The 20,108-nt window shown below is 39.2% G+C and overlaps 1 protein-coding gene across 3 annotated transcripts in view; it reads right to left on the bottom strand.

Moving 5' to 3' along the window:
* Positions 1-20,108, bottom strand: part of LOC124776952 (clusterin-associated protein 1) — a 136,477-nt gene that overhangs the window by 97,000 nt on the left and 19,369 nt on the right. Inside the window, exon 1 of one of the 3 annotated variants that reach the window (XM_047252184.1) lies at positions 13,224-13,267. The exons of the other annotated variants lie outside the window; for them this stretch is intronic. The gene's annotated coding sequence lies outside the window, so the exon portion shown is untranslated. Of the gene's footprint in view, positions 1-13,223; positions 13,268-20,108 lie in introns of those variants that run through there. 3 annotated transcript variants of the gene reach the window in all.

The raw sequence follows: 20,108 nt of genomic DNA, 5'->3' as shown, positions 1-20,108 counted from the left end.
GGTCGTGCCATCCCTGAGGTAATGATCAACACTGAATAGGGTTGCTCATGGGTTGAGGAGGACCGTGTGAAGTGAACTGGGGAGAAGGTCTTAGAGATTCTGGAGGAATGTGGGTAAAGTGTCCTCATCTCTGGACCAGATCATGAAAATGTCGTCAATGAATCTGAAATGGGGTTAGGGATTTTGGGTGCCTCGGGGGGATTCTTCTCGATGTCTGATAAAAATGTTGACATACGATGGTGCCATTTGCTTGCCCCTGACCATACTGTGAACTGATTAGCAGGTGATGTTTCAAAGGAGAAGTAAATGTGAGTGAGGATATAGTCAAGTCACAGTGACCAGGGTGGAGTCAGTTGTGCATTTGGAAAGTTTATGTTCATCAGCAGCACGGCCATAGACACTGGAGTTGTTAGTGTAGAGGTAGGTGGCATTGGCAGTGACATGAAGGACACCAAGTGGTAAAGGGGCAGAAACTGTGGAGAGTTGGTTGAGAAAATAGTTAGTGTCTTTTATACAGGGAGGTAAGTTACTGGTAATAGGCTGAAGGTGCTTGTCCACAAGGGCCCAGATTCTCTCTGTGGGGGAGCAGTATCTGCCAACATTGTTGTGTCCTGTGTGGTTGGCTTTATGTATTTTAGGAAGCATTAGTAATCTCCACCCTATTTCTTCAAAGAACCCAACTCCCATATATAGAACAGCTCCAAACATCTGATTACTTTGCTAAATGCAGCAACAGTATCCCACATTTAAAAGCTAGCTTCTTATAGCTCTCTTTGTTTATGATGTTATACCTCATGAACTATATAGAATGATACAATTTTGCAGGTGCAATTAGTGGTTATGCCTGATGCTGAAGTTAAACTACATGAACAATGATAATGTAGTAAGTGATAAAATTTTTTACTTTCATTATTTTGTGGGTGGCAGTCAACAAGAAAAAGTTTCAAAAATGTTTGGAATTAAGTCTAAAGTTTATTGGAAGTTGCAAAGTGCTCTCATTCTCAAACACTGGACGAATACCGTCTGGGTAATTTGCGCATATCGGTCCGTGCTGCCTCAAGAGATATACACAGGGTCTAAGTTTAGTACTTACATTGTTAAATCCTTAACATAAGATTATAACTCTTAATGAGATGTTTGTTTCATCCATTTAGAATTATAAATGTTTTTCAGCATTTAGTAATATAAATGCAGGAGGTAGGTGTGAGAGGAGTGTTGAGGATGAGGATGGACAGACCCGCAGACTTGAGATGGGACTGGAGATCGTGCTGCAGTTCTGGAATGGATCCGCAGTGGTGTGATTGGTGGTAGCCACTTCTGACAGCTCATGTAGCCCCTCAGCCAGGTAATCCCAGTGGTTCACACCCACAGCAGTGGAATCTTTGTTGGCAGGTAGAATTATAAGGTTCAGAGCAGATTTTAGTTGGTGGACTGCAGTTCCTTTTGTGAATGTGAGACTGGTTTCCACATAGAGGAATTTGGGGCATGGTAGAGAAGCAGAGTCTGAGGTTACAAAATTCTGTAAAACGATCACAGGATGATTCAGGGAGAAATTGGAGTGGATGACAGTTATATGAACTAAACTGAGTAAGGCACTGTTCAATACTGATTTTGAGTCGAGTCTGATTCTTTCGGAAGGTGTCGAGAAAGTGTTTGCACTGTACAGTCTCTTGAGAAAGTGAGAAGCTCACTAACAGTCCCGGTGAAGTCAAATTTGGAGTGGCACAAAAGGTGATACTTAGCAAAGGATTGATATTTCTGTGGGACTGAGGTGTCCAGAGAACAAGTTCATAACTGTGTTGCAAGTCTGCATGAAAGAGCACTACTAAACTGCGGTCAAGAGCCATCTGGACTATCCCATTGTTAAGTACAGCACATAACAACATGGTGTGCTCCATTTCAATGACTGCTTCACAGCCCACACCATTTAGATTTTTCTCACTCGCACTGGCTTTCTTAAACTGTGCAGATGGGACCTCTCCCTGCAATATATCCTTCATTCCTCTGACCCCCACCCAACCCCCCCGCCCCAGCCTCGATAGTCCCCCATTTCCATCTGTGTTATACCCTTTCCTGCATCACTCTAGCTTCACACAGGACTTCTATTCCACTTAGCACACATGCTATGTCTCTCCTCTACTCTTCCTTCCCCTGCTCCCTCCCTCCCCTCCCCATCCCCCCTCCTCCAAGCATGGCCCTTACACACTCTCATAGGTAGTAATCCTTCCCCATGCCACCTCTGTAGCCCCAGTACCCACCAGAGCCAAGATCACTACTCACTGAGAGTGCCGCCGCGCAATTACACGCATCCTCTACATGCGGCGCTGTCTGCCTGCCATGCAGCAGCCGCGCCACCTAAGCGGCCAGCGGCCACTAGATTTGGACTCAGTGCTCATTTGAATGTTATCGTGTTCACATGTCTTGCTTGGTCAACTTGCTCAGAGACTTGCATGTGTTGTGTCGTTTTGAAATATATGTGTTCAACTTGAAGTTATAACAATTGGGCCAAGTTGAACACATATACTTCAAAACGACACAACACATGCAAGTCACTGAGCAAGTTGACCAAGCAAGACATGTGAACACAATAACATTCAAATGAGCAGTGAGTCCAAGTCTAGTGGCTGCTGGCTGGCTGGCCTCTTAGGTGGTGCAGCTGCTGCATGGCTGGCAGACAGCGCCACATGTAGAGGACGCACATAACTGTGCGGCGGCGCTTTGAATGATCGGCGAGTCACAACACTGAGGTCAAGCCTAAGTGCCCTGAGACAACAGTGTGCACATACGTGTCAACTGTCTGTATATAAATGGCAGTGATTGTGCTTTTCTAAATCTGATGAAGGATTTTGTCCAATACTTCAGTCTACCTTTAAATACGCCTGCCTGCAGTTTGCTGGACACCTCTTCTAAACGGTGAGTACTAACCTATTCAAAATCGTATTATAAAGCAGTGTACAGTGGACATAATTATGACTGCAACAAAAATAAAATTGAGGTGGGAAGAGATGCTGTAGATGAAAAATAACTGCAGTATGATGCTCTATGTAATGAAGCCACACTAGAAAAATATTTTATGTTACAGACTGATTTCACTGTAGATACAAACAATTCCATTGTTAGCTGCCCACAGAGAAGATATGCTTTGATGTGCTCCACAATTTATGTTGCCTTTGTGATCTATACTGATGCTACAGTGTTCATCTTTGGCATGCTGCTGTAAAAGGTGTCACAAACCAGATAAATACAAAAGCCATGTTTTTTGCACGTGTATTTTCTAATATTTATATATACAATCCAACTTCCAGTATTTCTTTCGTGTCTGAGTTAAGTCATTTGTATCATACTGATTCGAAAGCCTATGTCGAAATATGACATGTAAACTTTAAATGTCCTTTTCATGACCACTTTCTCAAAATTCTTGCAAAAGTCCTGATATATTGCATACTTTTGAACGTCAAGTGCTGCAGAAAATGTATTTTACACTATAGAATCAGTTGCAATCTACGTTTGTACTATATATAGTTTTGGCAATAATTTACTGACTCAAATATATTCACAACAAATTTCTGTGTACTATACGCATACAGAAATGAACGAACATCTGATATTTTCCAAAAGTTATGAATATTGTGCATAATATATTTCACAGTAAATCATCATTTGTTATTTATAACTAACATATCTTGTTACATTTAGTTTTCCCTTTCAACAGGAGTGTACACTGTCTGCATTTATCATAAAAAATTAATGCTATTTTTAACTTTGTTGGTGACCATAATCTCTGAAAAGTTTCAGGAAATTAATAATTTATATCCCAGGTTTTTCTGCTGCCTGAACAAAAATCTCGTTTTGTGTATTGATTACTTCAGATATACAGAAATTAAAAGAAAATCAGCAGTGTATTTGTTTACAATTCTATAAAACACAACACCAGCTACAATTCAGCCCCACTGCAAGTGACGTTCTTGTCAATAGGATAAGTTTGTCAATGTTCATAAACAGCTGGAAATCACCCTGACTGCTGTCAAGCAATCAGAAGCTTCTACAAATCAGTCAGGAGGGTTTCTGAGAGTTGTGTACCAGAGATATCGAAGGTACCTCGAGTACTATCCTTTTCTGTGGATCCTGTCTCCCTTACAGGAAGTACGTACTCATCCATTTGAGTGTTAATAGTGGCCCACACAGGGGAGACAGGGACTAGAAAAAAACTTAGGATTACAATGATCCCCTTAACTGACAAGTTCAATGTGATGAGATTACGGTTTGATGGTGCTAAATAGCGAGTTCAATGATGCCCTGAAACATGTTTGAGGTGCTGTCTTCCACTGAAACTGGGCCAGTGAAACTCACTTCACTTATTGGTAAACCTACTGAGTCCTGGGTCAACAGGGGGCAAATGCAAAGGGCAGAGGCAGCAGTTCTAACATATGGCTAATAATGGTATCCCTTAAGGAAATGGTGGCAAGAGATAGGACAGTGCACCATGGTGTGTATCTTTGGGGGCTTCATTCGACAAGCTGAAAGGGCTGTTTTGGCAGCCATTGAGGGAAAATGGAGCAACTAACTGCAGATTGTGGCACACAATGGAACAAACAAGACTTAATGTTTGGGGTCTGACGTCATGTATGGATCACTTCAACGATTGGCAGAGAAGATTGAGACGACCAGTCTCGGTCGAGGAGTTTCAGTGAAGCTTACAATTTGCAACATTGTTCCCAAAACTGATTGTGATTTCCTTTACTTATTCTGTAGTGTTGAGAACTGTAGGGTTCCCCTGAGTGGATAAGGTGTGCACTGAAGGGATTTTAGGTTAGGCAACTCTTCATCCAGATAGCTGCAAGAGTCCTGAAAGTATCAATGTAAGATCCAGAGAAATGCCCCTTATAGGCAAGAGCATTAATATCCTAGTGATTAACTGCAAAAACCATTCACAACAAACAGCCAGAACATTAACTGTTCCTAAAAAGCAGTCTTAATCTCATTAAGATTCATCAAATTTCATATTACTGAGTTTCGGACAAATAAGAAAGACCTTCCAGCTTCAGAAGTAGACAGTAATGGCCAAACATGAGATGAAATATTTTGTGTATAATCCCTGGAGAATAATTTATACTGGCATTAACATGTGGGTGCAATTCCATGTCAAGTCATCTGGGCCATCACACCTACCATCTCACATTTAGATGAAACTTGCCTTGTTTGTTCTTCCTAACAGGGATGAGAAAACATGCCCAATTTTAAAATTTTATCTCTCTCTACTTCTATTTTATAGTGCTTCAAATTTGGAATTATTGTTGTTTTTGACATTGTGAAAGCTTATACACTCCACAGTAACAGAAATGTACAGAAAAGTGAAGTGTACTGACCTCTCAACACTTCTACAACAAACACACAAGCATGTAGTTTTTCCTCCATATTTAAGAACACAATGAATTCAACAGACACTGTCTTCTGTAACCGGCAAAACAAATAACCAAACTTGTAACTATTTTCTAACAGGGAAATAAGTTCATGACTTAACACAAGTACTTGTAATACCGGTCTCGGCTGAGGAGACAACAAAAGCAAATCTTTTACAGGCAAGATTTCATTCTTTACTACTTTGACTATAATGTTTAACTCCTCGCTCTCCTTGAGCAGAGCACGTTGGAACAGACTAACGCTTAAGTTATGGTCTGTACGAGTTCACAGTTTCCACAGTCTTGCCAAGTGAGCCTGACACGAGCAGGTTCCAAGTTTCCTTCGTGTCGAAGGTGGTGTCCACTCGGCAGCACGGGACTACTTCTCTTGGCTGGCTGCGTCGTGACTGCCATGATGACCATGCATGGTGGCTGCATGTGACATTGGTGAATGCAGCAAAAGGTTCATGGTATGAGCAACCTCTCTTGCTGATTTTCACAGCCTCTGCACAACCTACTGCAAAAGCTGGAATCGGAACATCATGTAGTCGCAGGGGCTGAGCTGGTAACCAATCCGATGGCGGTGTGTTGCCACATGGCATCGGCGCTTTTGCAACATGTCAAAAGATAACTCACTGGTCAAACTGGTAAAACCATCAGGAAAGTAAAAAGTGTATACTTACTTATTTTATAGTGTAAAAAAAGCTTCATTATTACATTGAATACAAAATAAAGGGAAAGGAATAACACCTAATATTTTTTGGCAAAATAATCCGTAAGAATAGGCAATAACTTGGGAAAATAAAATAAATGACATTTCTGTTCCTTTGTTAGTTTTAGTTCTGTAGAAAATGATATGTTTTTAATTTTTTCACTGAGTATCTAAAATAAGTACAGTGGAATGTCAGGTCTTAAATGGCTACACAGGATAATTGAAATGGCCTGGGAGTCGGGACAGGTTCCATCAGACTGGACAAAAGCAGTAACCACACCAATCTTTAAACATGGAAACAGAAAAGATTGTAACAACTACAGAGGTATCTCTTTAATCAGCGTTGTGGGTAAAATCTTCTCAGGTATTGTTGAAAGGAAAGTGCGAGTATTAGTTGAGGAGCAATTGGATGAAAATCAGTGTGGGTTTAGGCCTCTTAGAGGTTGTCAGGACCAGATCTTTAGCTTACGACAAATAATGGAGAAGTGTTATGAGTGGAACAGGGAATTGTATCTATGCGTTATAGATCTAGAAAAGGCATATGACCGGGTTCCTAGGAGGAAGTTATTGTCTGTTCTACGAGATTATGGAATAGGAGGCAAACTTTTGCAAGCAATTAAAGGTCTTTACATGGATAGTCAGGCAGCAGTTAGAGTTGACAGTAAACCTGAGTTCATGGTTCAGAGTAGTTTCAGGGGTAAGACAAGGCTGCAACCTGTCTCCACTGTTGTTCATATTATTTATGGATCATATGTTGAAAACAATAGACTGGCTGGGTGAGATTAAGATATGTGAACACAAAATAAGCAGTCTTGCATATGCGGATGACTTAGTTGTGATGGCAGATTCGATTGAAAGTTTGCAGAGTAATATTTCAGAGCTAGATCAGAAATGTAAGAACTATGGTATGAAGATTAGCATCTCCAAAACGAAAGTAATGTCAGTGGGAAAGAAATATAAACGGATTGAGTGCCAAATAGGAGGAACAAAGTTAGAACAGGTGGACGGTTTCAAGTACTTAGGATGCATATTCTCACAGGATGGCAACATAGTGAAAGAACTGGAAGCGAGGTGTAGCAAGGCTAATGCAGTGAGCGCTCAGCTACGATCTACTCTCTTCTGCAAGAAGGAAGTCAGTACCAAGACTAAGTTATCTGTGCACCGTTCAATCTTTTGACCAACTTTGTTGTATGGGAGCGAAAGCTGGGTAGATTCAGGTTACCTTATCAATAAGGTTGAGGTTACGGATATGAAAGTAGCTAGGATGATTGCAGGTACTAGTAGATGGGAACAATGGCAGGAGGGTGTCCACAATGAGGAAATCAAAGAAAAACTGGGAATGAACTCTATAGATGTAGCAGTCAGGGTGAACAGGCTTAGATGGTGGGGTCATGTTACACGCATGGGAGAAGCAAGGTTACCCAAGAGACTCATGGGTTCAGCAGTAGAGGGTAGGAGGAGTCGGGGCAGACCAAGGAGAAGGTACCTGGATTCGGTTAAGAATGATTTTGAAGTAATAGGTTTAACATCAGAAGAGGCACCAATGTTAGCACTGAATAGGGGATCATGGAGGAATTTTATAAGGGGGGCTATGTTCCAGACTGAACGCTGAAAGGCATAATCAGTCTTAAATGATGATGATGATGATGAGTATCTAAAATAAGCCATTGAAATTTCAAGGGTCCTGGATAAAATACTTTTGACCACACCGCAATTTTCAGCGATTAAGCTAACATTCACAAGTCAATGCAACACTATTGACAGTAGACATAATTTACAGCAGTATCTTTTTCTTTTTTTATTAACAGAGCACATACACTCATCCAAAAATTGATTCGTTCTTAAATTTATTCAACAAAAACCACCATATGAGAAACGGGAACAGGGCAAATATCCTCTCATTAGGGCCAATGGAATGATGGCGAAGGCCCTGAAGGATGTCTAAACTGTATGGCAACATCATTTTCTGTTTTATTTAGTTCAGTAATTATCCAAAGTACTACAAATTGTAATATTTGGAAGCTCCATTTTTTTGATGAGATACGGTCTAGTTGGCTGATAACATAAGGCACAACTTACACTTACAAACAATAGTTGGTTGCTATTCCAGCTTTCAGCAAAATATTTGAAATACTTTTGACGTTGTGAAATGCTCAGCATGACAAGCACAGAATGTTTTTAGATAAAAATTGTTTCGTAGCAGAACCGGCCTATCAATAGGGAAGAAACTGAAACCTGAAATAATTGGTAAACTTTTACCAAAGTTATGAGTGATGAGTGATTTATCAGCTATAAAAGATGTGGGAAACAAACAAAAAAAAAAAAAGCATTCTGAAAGAAAACAGTTGCTTCTAGACAATTACATGAAATGTATTCAAATTTTGAAAGTGAATATTCAGAACGTCAAGTATGTTTTTCTACACTGTGTTCACTTTGCTCCAAGTCGTGTGTTTTCGCAAATACTAATGGTACATCTACATCTACATGGATACTCTGCAAATCACATTTAAGTGCCTGGCAGAGGGTTCATCGAACCAGCTACACAATTCTCTATTATTCCAATCTCGTATAGCGCATGGAAAGAACAAAAACCTATATCTTTCCGTATGAGTTCTGACTTCCTTATTTTATCGTGGTGATCATTTCTCCCTATGTAGGCCAATGTCAACAAAATATTTTCACATTTGGAGGAGAAAGTTGCTGATTAGAATTTCATGAGAAGGTTCTGTCACATTGAAAAATCCCCTTCTTTTAATGATGTCCGGCCCAAATTCTGTAACATTTCAGTGACACTCTCTCCCATGTTTCACGATAATATACAATGTGCTGCCCTTCTTTGAACTTTTTCGATGTCCTATCTGGTAAGAACCCCACATCATGCAGCTGTATTCTAAAAGAGGACAGACAAGCATAGTGTAAGCAGTCTCCTTAGTAGATCTGTTACATTTTCCAAGTGTCCTGCCAATAAAATGCAGTCTTTGGTTAGCCTTCCCCACAACATTTTGTGTGTGTTCCTTCCAATTTAAGTTGTTCATAATTGTAATTCCTAGGTATTTAGTTGAATTTACAGCCTTCATATTTTACTGATTTACCATGTAACAGAAGTTTAATGAATTCCTTTTAGCACTCATGTGGATGATCTCACACTTTTCATTATTTAGGGCCAACTGCCAATTTTCACACAATTCAGATATCTTTTCTGAATTGTTTCGCAATTTGTTTTGATTTTCTGAGGACTTTATTAGTCAATAAACGACAGCATCATCTGCAAACAACCGAAGATGGCTGCTCAGATTGTCTCCCAAATCGTTTATATAAGTAAGGAACAGCAAAGGGCCTATAACACTACCTTGGGGAACACCAGAAATCACTTCTGTTTTACTCGGTGATTTTCCGTCAATTACTACATATTGTGACCTCTCTGACAGGAAATCACAAATCCAGTCACATAACTGAGATGATATTCCATAAGAACGTAATTTCACTACAAGCAACTTGTGTGGTACCGTGTCAAAAGCCTTTTGGTGGTGTGACCTGTGCAACTTTCCAGGCTTTGGGTATCAATCTTTAGTCAAGCGAACGGTTGTACATGATTGTTAAGTAATGAGCTAATGCATCAGCATACTCTGAAAGGAACCTAATTGGTATACAGTCTGGACAGAAGACTCGCTTTTATTAAGTGATTAAGGTTGTATACATAGAAGAATCCTGCAGATACTAGTAGGTATCAGATAGATTATATAATGGTAAGACAGAGATTTAGGAATCAGGTTTTAAATTGTAAGACATTTCCAGGGGCAGATGTGGACTCTGATCACAATCTATTGGTTATGAACTGTAGATTAAAACTGAAGAAACTGCAAAAAGATGGGAATTTAAGGAGATAGGATCTGGATAAACTGAAAGAACCAGAGGTTGTAAAGAGTTTCAGGGAGAGCTAAGGGAGCAATTGACAGGAATGGGAGAAAGAAATACAGTTGAAGAAGAATTGGTAGCTCTGAGGGATGAAATAGTGAAGGCAGCAGAGGATCAAGTGGGTAAAAAGACGAGGGCTAGTAGAAATCCTTAGGTAACAGATGAAATATTGAATTTAATTGATGAAAGGAGAAAGTATAAAAATGCAGTAAATGAAACAGGCAAAAAGGAATACAAACGTCTCAAAACTGAGATCAACAGGAAGTGAAAAATGGCTAAGCAGGGATGGCTAGAGAACAAATGTAAGGATGTAGGGGCTTATCTCACTAGCGGTAAGATAGATATTGCCTTCAGGAAAATTAAAGAGACCTTTGGAGAAAACAGAGCCACTTGTATGAACATCAAGAGCTCAGATGGAAACCCAGTTCTAAGCAAAGAAAGGAAAGCAGAAAGGTGGAAGGAGTATATACAGGGTCTATACAAGGGCGATGTACTTGAGGACAATATTATAGAAATGGAAGAGGATGTAGATGAAGATGTATTGGGAGATATAATACTGCGTGAAGAGTTTGACAGAGCTCTGAAAGACCTGAGTCGAAACAAGGCACCGGGAGTAGACAACATTCCATTAGAACTACTGACGGCCTTGGGAGAGCCAGTCCTGACAAAACTCTACCATCTGGTGAGCAAGATGTACGAGACAGGCGAAATACCCTCAGACTTCAAGAAGAATATAATAATTCCAATCCCAAAGAAAGCAGGCATTGACAGATGTGAAAATTACCAAACTATCAGTTTAATAAGTCACGGCTGCAAATTACTATCTCGAATTCTTTACAGACGAATGGAAAAACTGGTAGAAGCCGACCTCGGGGAAGATCAGTTTGGATTCCGTAGAAATATGGGAACACGGGAGGCAATACTGATTCTACGACTTACCTTAGAAGCTAGATTAAGAAAAGGCAAATCTACGTTTCTAGCATTTGTAGACTTAGAGAAAGCTTTTGACAATGTTGACTGGAATACTCTCTTTCACATTCTAAAGGTGGCAGGGGTAAAATACAGGCAGCGAAAGGCTATTTACAATTTGTACAGAAACCAGATGGCAGTTATAAGAGTCAAGGGACATGAAAGGGAAGCAGTGGTTGGGATGGGAGTGAGACAGGGTTATAGCCTCTCCCCAATGTTATTCAATCTGTATATTGAGCAAGCAGTAAAGGAAACAAAAGAAATATTCGGAGTAGGTATTAAAATCCATGGAGAAGAAATAAAAACTTTGAGGTTCACCAATGACATTGTAATTCTGTCAGAGACAGCAAAGGACTTGGAAGAGCAGTTGAACGGAATGGACAGTGTCTTGAAAGGAGGATATAAGATGAACATCAACAAATGCAGAACGAGGATAATGGAATGTAGTTGAATTAAGTTGGGTGATGCTGAGGGAATTAAATCAGAAAATGAGACACTTAAAGTAGTAAAGCAGTTTAGGTATTTGGGGAGCAAAATAACTGATGATGGTCGAAGTAGAGAGGATATAAAATGTAGACTAGAAATGGCAAGGAAAGTGTTTCTGAAGAAGAGAAATTTGTTAACATCGAGTATAGATTTAAGTGCCAGGAAGTTGTTTCTGAAAGTATTTGTATGGAGTGTAGCCATGTATGGAAGTGAAACATGGATGATAAATAGTTTGGACAAGAAGAGAATAGAAGCTTTCGAAATGTGGTGCTACAGAAGAATGCTGAAGATTAGATGGGTAGATCACATAACTAATGAGGAGGTATTGAATAGAATTAGGGAGAAGAGGGGTTTGTGGCATAACTTGACAAGAAGAAGGGACCGGTTGGTACGGCATGTTCTGAGGCATCAGGGGATCACAAATTTAGCATTGGAGGGCAGTGTGGAGGGTAAAAATCATAGAGGGAGACCAAGAGATGAATACACTAAGCAGATTCAGAAGGATGTAGGTTGCAGTAAGTACTGGGATATGAAGAAGCTTGCACAGGATAGAGTAGCATGGAGAGCTGTATCAAACCAGCCTCAGGACTGAAGACCACAACAACAACAACAGTTGCTCCACTACTCCGAGGATATTTACTTCTATGTTACTCATGTTTGCAGCTGTTCTCGATTCGAATTCTGGAATATTTACTTCATCTTCTTTTGTGAAGGCATTTCGGAAGGCTGTGTTTAGTAACTCTGCTTTGGCAGCACTCTCTTCAATAGTATCTCCATTGCTATTGCACAGAGAAGGAATTGTTTGTTTCTTGCCACTAACATACTTTACATATGACGAGAATCTCTTGGATTTTCTGCCAGGTTTTGAGACAAAGTTTCGTTATGGAAACTGTTACAAACATCTCGCATTGAAGTCTGTGCTAAGTTTCGAGCTTCTGCAAAAGATCACCAATCTTGGGGATTTTGCGTCTGTTTAAATTTGGCATGTTTGTTTCTTTTTTTCTGCAACAGTGTTCTGACTTGTTTTGTGTACCAAGGAGCATCAACTCCGTCGTTTGTTAATTTATTTGGTATAAATCTCTCAGTTGCTGCCGAAACTATTTCTTTCAATTCAAGCCACATCTTGTTTACACTTATATTATTAATTTGGAAGGACTGGAGATAGTCTCTCAGGGAGGCGTCAAGTGAATTTTTATCTGCTTTTTTGAATAGGTATATTTTTCATTTATTTTTGGAGGATTTGGGTGTCACAATATTCAATCTCGCTGTGACAACCCTGTGTTCTCATTATTAACTCGGGATTATTTGTTGTTAAAAGGTCAAGTGTGTTTTCACAACCATTTACTATTCGCGTGGGCTCATGAACAAACTGCTCAAAATAATTTTCAAAGAATGCATTTAGCACAATTTCACATGATGTTTTACACACGCCTCAGTATTTCAGGGTGTATACATGGACAACGAAAAGAAAATCCCGGATTTTCCAGTTAAAAATACACTTTCTCCCGGATGAAAATACATTTTTTCCATGTTTGGTAGCAGTATACTTTTCCTTGAAACTGTAAAACTTATCAATCCTTTAAATGGTTGTGGTTTTATACACTGGCGTAGAATTTCCCAGCACTTTAGAAAACGAAACTCGGGGGAAAAAAACACGTTTTAGAAAGACGTATGATGTGCAGCAACATGTACACTGCATATTTTCGTATTACTAAAATATAAATTCGAATTCCACCACACACCACAATGTTACTTTCCGAAGGATTGAAATCGAGACTGCGATGCGCTTTTGTAAGCCAGTTGTAGCTCATGTCAAGCGATCTTGCCAGCCGATGACAGTGGATATTCAGATCATAGGACACGTGATGTAGTCAGCCAACAGCAACATCACTGTAAAGTAGCGAGACACACAAATAGAAAAAGGTAATGGTTTAAATTAATATACATATATACATAGTGCTGCTACAAGAAAAGAAAAGTTTTTACGTATAATATTGGTCACTAAGATTAATAAGCTGCAAGAGAAGCCAGGCTTTAACACATAATGATCATTTTTGCGTGTGTTACACTTTAAAGATACATCACAAAAATGTGCCAGTAAATTTTTTAACGACGACATAAATGTCTGATCTTCTGGGCTCGAAAATATTCTAAATGGTCACCCTCAAATATTTGATTTTTGAATGAGAGTCAAATGCTCTGTGATTTAAGAAATTCATCAGACATTCGCACGTACAGAGTTCATCTTGCATAAAAGGAAATTTACTTTGAAAGTAACGTACGTGTAAAACATTAAAAGATCTTACATTATGTCATAAAAGAAACAATACATTAGAGGACACTCCAAAAGCATGGGAATTTTGTGAACTATACTAAAATGCATCATTTGGCTTAAAGTGCACATTTGTATGTCCAGATTCAGATGTAAATTTTCTTGGAGTACCTGTACTGTATTATCTCATGTTTGGTTTTAATGCCATACGTTCTAGAAGATGAAAACGTGAACCTGAAATGCAGCGAACAGTTGAAACTAGCCAATAGTGTGGAATTAAACACTTAGTTTCAAATAAATTGACTGCCTCAGCAGAAAAGATTAGTGAAAGTCAAATTTCTTTAAGAAACCGACAAAAAAAAACTTCATTGTTCTGTGAGGTGATTAAGGCCTGACTGTCAGAAAGGTGGAAACAAAATAAAATCTGAAACTAATTACATATTTGAGCCTTCTGTAATTATGTGAATGTTTTGTTTTAATTTGAAGTGAGAGCAATAAACGAAGAGGAAACAGCAAAATCACTAAACGTAAACACGGGTCATGTGGAGACTTACCACCTCCCACTACAACTCAGACTGCTCTGTAGTGGTTCAAATCATACTTGGAAAACAGAGCTCAACGGGTTGAGATATCACAAGTTTCAAACAAATCCCTTGTAAAACATCTGTCTGACCCAGAACATGTGAATATAGGCGTCCCACATGGAAGTGTATTAGGCCCAATATTGTTTCTTATATACATTAATGACTTCCCACAAAGTATCAGACATGGAGAAAAAATACTTATTGCTGATGACAGCAACATAGTAATAACAGGTGAAAATCCAACACAACTGTCAGAAAGAGCAAACGAGGCTCTCAATGATGTCCACAACTGGTCATTTGAAAATAAGGTAACCCTAAATGTAAAGAAAACTAACTATATTAACTTCCAATTGACCAAAAAACACAATGCCACTAGAATAAAAGTTAGTAATAATGAATTAGAATGTGTAACAAGTACCAAATTCTTAGGGATGAATGTAGACAGCCAACTGAAATGGACAAACCATGTCAACATTTTGGCAAAGAAATTATCCACAGCATGCTATGCTCTTAGAATCATTGCACTGGTATGCAATAATACCTGTCTTAAATTAACATATTATGGATATCCACACTCAGTCCTCAGCTATGGGATCATGTTTAGGGGAACAAGTGCCAGTAACATACAAACTGTGTTCAAAGTACAAAAAAGAACCATAAGGATAATAACAAACAGCAACAACAAGGCCCGCTGTCTAGAATTATTTAGAAAGCTAGGCATTCTAACTGTTTCTTGTGAGTATATCTTTCAGAACATAATGTTCATTAAGAAAAATCTCAACATGTATAACACAAACAGCCTAATACATGACCATGAAACAAGATCTTGTCACCACCTCCATCTAGATAGAAAGAACAAGGCAAAGACGCAAAAAAGTATTTTTTATAATGGGATGAAACTGTAAACAAATTACCACAGGAAATTAAAGAAATAAATGAGTCCCTCACTTTCAGAAAAAAAAGCTTAAAACCTTCTTAGTAAGTAAAAGTTGCTATACTGTAAAAGAATATTTAACATAGATGTAGATTATTGGCAACATATGACATTATCACCAAAATATGATGTTATTATAAATGTGTGTTTGACTAGTTATAAAAACTACGCAAAATATGAGAAATCTGTTTCATTGTAAATGTAAATGTGTGTTCATGTATTATAAACTGACGACATCCATACAATATATATTGTTCCATGGATTAATAAATAAATGAATAAATAAAATAAAAAAACAGATCCGCATCTAGGATATTAGATAGTGGCGCTCACCCCTCTCTTGAGCATTTGAAGTAGGACGCCAAAAATTTAAAAATCGACTTTTAAAAAATATCTTCATTTTGTAGCACACATCTTTCTGAAGAGTCTGATACATAAAACACATATATTTGAGGGAACGTAAGACATGTTATTTGGTCTTAAGTGTGGCAAATTGCAGTGCCACACCTCTCCACACAGCATTCTTCCATCACACGTCTCTTGTATTTCGCTCTGTGGAATTCAAACATGTAATATTTTGTAATGGAATGGGTGCCATCAAACTATATTCGTGCCAGTGGAAATTAAAATGTCCTGTGGTGCCTCTCCTGCTCCCAGTCGGCCGGTTTGACATCCTGCTCCTCTTTATTGACATCGTGCTCCACTTTTTAAAAAAATCTCGGAATTAATACTGGTTGGGATTATTTGTAACCGGCAGAACAAGAACTCTTCAGAAAATTTGCAGTCTTTACTGCCTATTAGATAATAACTTGCTGATTTGTGTGACATAAAATTAAATATAGGATACATAAAACAAGTAAAGACAAGCAGGAGACAGTACACGTTTCTTCTATCGGTAAGCCCTAGCTTCTTTTCTCTCTAATCTTGCCATAGCTTTATATGGCATACTTTCCTTTCTGGGAAAGAATCTACTACCTCATCAAAGTTCGTCAATGTTTTGCTACATGAAAAAACGAAATGTCGTTGTCTAATACTAGAAAAGCTGTTTATACAAATTGTACCAAAGACTGGTGTGGTTTCTTGATCTGATTATATGTATTTTGTCACTGCTATATAAAACGAAATAGGCCTGCCCAATATTGCAGCAGTTGTTACACACACCAAATAAACGAGACTGTTTTGGCACAAGTGGTCATTTTTATAACACGACGGAATATAATTCACGAAGTCTATTAGGCCTACTACAAGCAAAATGTTTTGTGTTAGGAAATAGTTTCACATTTCATTCATACTCTCCAGCTTCTGAAGCATGAGATCAAAAAGTAGTAGTACTAAATTTTTAAATAAATTTCGAATCGTCATATTCTCCCGTACTTTGTGTGAGTCCCCATTTCTTCTCATTCCCTCTTATCACTAATTCTGTACTTATTCCTGCCAGTGTCAAAACTTATTCTCTGGTTAATTTCATCACCGGTTTAGTTATCCAGTTGGGCGTTATTCCTGTTAGTCGTTTTTTCCACTCTGGTAGTCTGAATCTATGGAATTCGCTAGTAGTTATAACAACGTTGATCATTTGCAAACCCAGTCAACCACATAAACAGCGACTGGCACTCATCCGTTCAGCTTTGTTCTGCTCAGCTCGTATTTGTCTGCAGGAAAGTTAATTTTTAGATGCAGTGGGGATTTCCCTGGCAGAGACATCACGAACACTATGCACGCATTCAACAATCAACTTACGATTCTTTCAAAATCATATGAGAAATCGATAGACCAGCTGGGTGCTAGGGGCTTTGTGAAACAAGGTCTTTTTCCTCAATAATATGAATTTGGCACTCCCCCCCCCCCCCCCCCCCCTCCTGAAACTATCGCCTGGGGCAGACAACCCGGTTTGACCCCGCCCCCTAGTTCCGGGCCTGTTGCGCATACGTGAATCTGGCAGCTTAGGCGCACCAGTAAAATTTTTCTGGATAGCATCTGGCTGATTGCTGCTATTGCTTATACAGCTAACTGCCACACTTCCGTAGCCAGAAGCACGAGAAGGTCCTACTCATACAAGACTCAACTGCACATGCAGATAAGCTCGCTCACAACCACTCAAACGAATCTAATGTAAAGTTGTGATGTCACGCCCATTGGAGGCAATTTGTTGTTATGAAACATTGCATAGTCTTCCTAAGGCCTTTGACACATTTTGCTGTTGGCAGACGCTTGTAAGAGCACTGTGTTTTGCTGTTGTACATGGTGAATTTCCTTTGCAACTTAAATTTTATTTTCGTTTCTTTTTCTCTCAATCATTATTTTATTGCTGCAGTATTATTCTGCAGTAACGAGATACAGTCATATTCTTTGTTAGAGTATTGGTTCTTACCAGTCAAAGTTACAAAAATTTAACTGAAAACTAAAATGATGAAAAATTCCCGGAATTCTAAAAAATTCCCAGGTTTTTCCTGGTTTTCTCCTGGATGAAAAAATTCCCGGGTTTCTCCCGGATCTCCCGATTGTCCCGGGTCGCATACACCCTGTATTTTGACATGTACTTTTGCCACCATATCAAGGATAACCTCCCCTCATGAACCATAGACCTTGCCGTTGGTGGGGAGGCTTGCGTGCCTCAGCGATACAGATAGCCGTACCGTAGGTGCAACCACAACGGAGGGGTATCTGTTTAGAGGCCAGACAAACGTATGTTTCCTGAAGAGGGGCAGCAGCCTTTCCAGTAGTTGCAGGGGCAACAGTCTGGATGATTGACTGATCTGCCCTTGTAACACTAACTGAAACGGCCTTGCTGTGCTGGTACTGCGAACGGCTGAAAGCAAGGAGAAACTACGGCCATAATTTTTCCCAAGGGCATGCAGCTTTACTGTATGGATAAATGGTGATGACGTCCTCTTGGATAAAATATTCCGGAGGTAAAATAGTCCCACATTCGGATCTCCAGGCGGGGACTATTCAAGATAACGTCATTATCAGGAGAAAGAAAACTGGCGTTCTACGAATCGGAGCGAGGACAGGTAGGTTAGAAAATTTAAAAAGGGAAATGGATAGGTTAAAGTTACATGTAGTGGGAAATAGCAAAGTTCGGTGGCTGGAGGAACAAGACTTTTGGTCAAGTGAATACATGGTTATAAATACAAAATCAAATAGGGGTAATGCAGGAGTAGGTGTAATGAATAAAAAAATAGGAGTTCGGGTAAGCTACTACAAGTAACATAGTGAACACATTATTGTGGCCAAGATAGACACCAACCCCACGCCTACGACAGTAGTACAAGTCTATATGCCAGCTAGCTCTACAGATGACGAAGAAATTGAAGAAATGTATGATGACATAAAAGAAATTATTCAGATAGTGAAGGGGAATGAAAATTTAATAGTCATGGGTGACTGGAATTCGACTATAGGAAAAGGAAGAGAAGGAAATGTTGTAGGTGAATATGGATTGGGAGTAAGAAATGAAAGAGGAAGCCGCCTGGTAGAATTTTGCACAGAGCACAACTTAATCATAGCTAAGACTTGGTTCAAGAATCATAAAAGAAGGTTGTATACATGGAAGAAGCCTGGAGATACTGACAGGTTTCAGATAGATTACATAATGGTAAGACAGAGATTTAGGAACCAGATTTTAAATTGTAAGACATTTCCAGGGGCACATGTGGACTCTGACCACAATCTATTGGTTATGAACTGTAGATTAAAACTGAAGAAACTGCAGAAAGGTGGGAATTTAAGGAGATGGGATCTGGATAAACTGACTAAACCAGAGGTTGTACAGAGTTTCAGAGAGAGCATAAGGGAACAATTGACAAGAATGGGGGAAAGAAATACAGTAGAAGAAGAATGGGTAGCTTTGAGGGACGAAGTAGTGAAGGCAGCAGAGGATCAAGAAGGTATAAAGACAAGGGCTAGTAGAAATGCTTGGGTGACAGAAGAATTATTGAATTTAATTTATTAAAGGAGAAAATATAAAATGCAGTTTATGAAGCAGGCAAAAAGGAATACAAACGTCTCAAAAATGAGATCGACAGGAAGTGCAAAATGGCTAAGAAGGCATGGTTAGAGGACAAATGTAAGAATGTAAAGGGTTATCTCACTAGGGGTAAGATAGATACTGACCACCTACAGGAAAATTAAAAAGACCTTTGGAGAAAAGAGAACCACTTGTATGAATATCAAGAGCTCAGATGGAAACCCAGTTCTAAGCAAAGAAGGGAAAGCAGAAAGGTGGACGGAGTATATAGAGGATCTATACAAGGGCGATGTACTTAAGGACACTATTATGGAAATGGAAGAGGATGTAGATGAAGATGAAATGGGAGATACGATACAGCGTGAAGAGTTTGACAGAGCTCTGAAAGACCTGAGTCGAAACAAGGCACTGGGAGTAGACAACATTCCATTTGAACTACTGACAGCCTTGGAAGAGCCTGTCCTGACAAAACTCTACCATCTGGTGAGCAAAATGTATGCGACAGGCGTAATACCCTCAGACTTCAAGAAGAATATAATAATTCCAATCCCAAAGAAAGCAGGTGTTGACAGATGTGAAAATTAACAACTATCAGTTTAATAAGTCACGGCTGCAAAATACTATTGCGAATTCTTTACAGACGAATAGAAAAATTGGTAGAAGCCGACCTCGGGGAAGATCAGTTTGGATTCCGTAGAAATATGGGAACACGGGAGGCAATACTGACTCTACGACATATCTTAGAACCTAGATTAAGAAAAGTCAAATCTACGTTTCTAGCATTTATAGACTTAGAGAAAGCTTTTGACAATGTTGACTGGAATACTCTCTTTCAAATTCTGAAGGTGGCAGGGGTAAAATACAGGGAGC

Source organism: Schistocerca piceifrons, chromosome 2 (assembly GCF_021461385.2).
Source record: "Schistocerca piceifrons isolate TAMUIC-IGC-003096 chromosome 2, iqSchPice1.1, whole genome shotgun sequence".
NCBI classification, from domain to species: domain Eukaryota; kingdom Metazoa; phylum Arthropoda; class Insecta; order Orthoptera; family Acrididae; genus Schistocerca; species Schistocerca piceifrons.
The sequence above is the reverse complement of the archived record's forward strand: the minus strand, read 5'-3'. Positions and strand labels throughout refer to the sequence as shown.